Genomic DNA, 501 nt, shown 5'->3' with positions numbered 1-501 from the left:
GTTAATGTTTTTTTCCCCCCTTCAACACTGACAAATTATGATTCTGGTTTGTCTAATTGAGTTTTATTTAGAACTCAAAATCCTGTGTGTCATAAGCTAATGGATAGTTCCTGAAAATTTATTATAATATTATTAAGATACTAAAAATGTATTTAGTTTAAAAAGACAATCCTAACACTCACCCTCCTTGTATTGAGTCACAAATTCTTAAAGCAACTTTTCACTAAAAGCCACTTTTCTTATCTACTAGGGCAGGGGTCGGGAACCTTTTTGGCTATAAGAGCCATGAAGACCAGATATTTTAAAATGTGTATCTGTGAGAGCCATATACATTTTGAATGCAATAAAATGTGTGCATTTTTATGTAAGACCAACAGTTTTAGATATAATGGGCTCTAATTACGTAGACCAGGCACACTACCCCACGCCAAGGGGGTGTGGCCAGCACACTTTCGTGAGCAGCGCAGTGTCCAATAATAAATCAAATACTTGCTGCCATTA

The sequence above is a fragment of the Doryrhamphus excisus genome, chromosome 13 (assembly GCF_030265055.1).
Source record: "Doryrhamphus excisus isolate RoL2022-K1 chromosome 13, RoL_Dexc_1.0, whole genome shotgun sequence".
Classification (NCBI taxonomy): domain Eukaryota; kingdom Metazoa; phylum Chordata; class Actinopteri; order Syngnathiformes; family Syngnathidae; genus Doryrhamphus; species Doryrhamphus excisus.
This window is presented reverse-complemented; position numbering follows the sequence as displayed.